The sequence below is a fragment of the Vulpes lagopus genome, chromosome 1, assembly GCF_018345385.1.
Source record: "Vulpes lagopus strain Blue_001 chromosome 1, ASM1834538v1, whole genome shotgun sequence".
NCBI lineage: Eukaryota > Metazoa > Chordata > Mammalia > Carnivora > Canidae > Vulpes > Vulpes lagopus.
The window spans coordinates 108,570,806-108,573,618 of NC_054824.1; the positions used below are offsets into that span (position 1 = coordinate 108,570,806).

Below are 2,813 nucleotides of genomic sequence, written 5' to 3' on the forward strand. Positions count from 1 at the left end.
TCAGCCCAGTTTCCCGGCCAGTTGTTTAGCCTTTACCTTTTCCAACTTGGCAATGTGAGCCAGACCCGGGACATTGCCTCCCCAGTGATGGTGGATCTCATCATATCTGTCGTTGTAATTGGTCCTGATGGCTGCCATCAGCTCAGTCAGAGCTTCTTTGTCTTCTTGTGTGGAGGCAGCAGTGGTGCAGGTCTTCCTGTGGAGCAGGCCCGGAGAGCCTGGCTTTCCCCCTGTTAATGCAGTAGAGAACCCCCAGGGCAGGCCGGAAGACAGTGGGATCCACATCATGTGGACTCACTACCATCTGAGCCTTCTTGTTTTCCACAGAGATGGTGGCAGTATTAACCCCAGCTTGAAGGACAGGCGGCCTCTTAGTGGGGACATTCCCTTTGCCAGCAGCTTTCTTCTCAGCCCAAATTAATCTCTGCTTCTTCTCTCGCTTCCTCTCTGGTCTGTACTTGTGAGCCTGCTTAAGCAGGTGACTAGCTTTTTGGCAGCCCTGGTGAACTAGTTAACCGTGGGAGGCATTTTTAGACATTTATAGAGAATAGCCCTTTGCCACCGCAGCCAGATGTAGCAGGGCCATTTCACAAAGCAGATGAGGTCCCTTTTGGGCTGGATGTCCTGTCTGATGCCAAAGTTCTTGGGCCTTTTCTCAAATGGGACTGATCACCTTCTTGGCCCCTTGCTGCTTCACAACAGCAGGAGCTGGGGCCACCTTCTTCCCCTTTCCCTTCTTTCCTTTTGGCATCTTGGATGTCTGGAGGAGAAAGATACATTTTGATTATATTTTTAAAAAAATATTTGAGAGAGAGAGAGAGAAAGATCAGGAGGGGAAGGGCAGGGGGAGAAGCAGACACTGAGCAGGGAGCCTGAGGGGGCTCAATCCCAGGACTCTGGGATCAGGACATGAGCCGAAGGTAGACACTTAACTGAGACACCCAGGCTTCTGATTACATTTTAAGAAGGAAATTGGAGATCTAGATTACATTTATTTTAGGGCCCTGTTAATAACAAATACCATGTAATGTTTTGAACCTAACATTATCCCCCAAGTTTGCCAAAATAAGCTGCACTTGTAGGTTTTTGAGGAGTAGAATGAAGGAGGACTATAGGAAATCTAACTTGAGAAAACAGAAAAAGCTATTAAGCATCACTGTGATTTTCAGTATTCATTCGCCTGCCCATCCTCCATTTATCCATTCACTTATTTAGTATTTATCAAGCACCAACAAAATGCTAAGCATTCTGGTTGGTATCCATTGAAGCAAAAGACAGGAGTCTTTGTGGTATTCATATACTAGTGAAGTAGAAATATGTTCAATCAAATACAAAGATGCCTGGGTAGCTCAGTGGTTGAGCGTCTGCCTTTGGCTCGGGGTGTGATCCTGGGGTTCTGGAATGAGGTCCTACAGTGGGCTCCCTGCACAGAGCCTGCTTTTCCCTCTGCCTGTGTCTCTGCCTCTCTCTCTCTCTCTCTCTCCCTATATATATATATATATATATATATATATCTCACAAATGAATAAATAATATCTTTTAAAAAGTCATATGTACACAAATTAATACATTTATTATGTATTTCAAATTATGCAAATGCTGTGAAGAGAAGGAACAGGGTTCTCTAAGAAGGCCCAACTTAAATTGGGGAGGGAGGCAAAGAAAAGGGAAACACTAATTCAAAGGGATACACACACCTCTAAGTTTATAGTTAGCATTAGTTACAATGGCTGAGATATGGAAGCAACCCAAGTGTTCATTGTTAGATGGATAAGGAAGCTGTAATATATATGTGTATATACATATATATATATAATACATATATGTATATTATAATTTATACACACAATATGTATATATATTACAATAGTATTAATACTATATAATACAATTATATTGTTAATATATAGTATTATATATATACACACACACACACATGCCCAATGAAATATTACAACAAGGATGGACCTAGAGGGTATTATGCTAAGTGAAATAAATCAAAGAAAGACAAATACCATGCAATTTCACTCATGTGGAATTTAAGAAACAAAACAAATGAACAAAGAAGAGACACAGGCAAAAAACCAGACTCTTAAACACAGAGAACTGGTGTTTGCTAGAAGAGAGATGGGTATGAAGGGATAGGTGAAATAGGTGATGAAAATTAAAGAGTACACTTATCATGATAAGCACTGAGTAATGTATAGAATTGTTAAGTCATTATATTGTACACCTGAAACTAGTATGACACTATATGTTAATTACACTTCAATAAAAAAAAATTGGTAGGGGAAGAAGTTTGTGTGTGATACAGGGAAGACCATTCAGAGGAAGGGATATTTGAACTGGGAAGAATATATACCAATTCCTTTCCTGTTATAACTTATTAAACTTCAAGAAATGGATGACATTTTATATATTAAAGCCTGGTGAATATAGAAACAAATATAGTATAGATTTTATTTTTTTAATTAACTAATAGTATAGTATTAATATAGTATTAATTTTATTTTTAATTAATTAATTTGAGAGTGAGACTGCTAGAACAACTGGGGTAAGGGGTAGAGGGGGAGGGAGAGGAAGATGGAAAGGGAAAGGGAAAGGGAAAGGGAGAGAGAGAGAGAGAGAGAGAGAGAATCTCTCAAGAACACTCCAGGCAGAGCATGGAGACTGACTGGGGTGCAGTCTCACAACCCTGAGATCATGACCTGAGCTGAAATCAAAAGTTGGATGCTTAACTGACTGAGCCACCCAGGTGCCCCTATTATAGATTTTTTAAAGTATGTAAATTACTATGTATCTAGATGAGAATT

At 40.0% G+C, this 2,813-nt stretch overlaps 1 pseudogene; it reads right to left on the reverse strand.

Annotated features, from left to right (window-relative positions):
* Nucleotides 1–751, reverse strand: LOC121492437 (annotated as a pseudogene).
* Nucleotides 752–2,813: the final 2,062 nt, after the last annotated feature.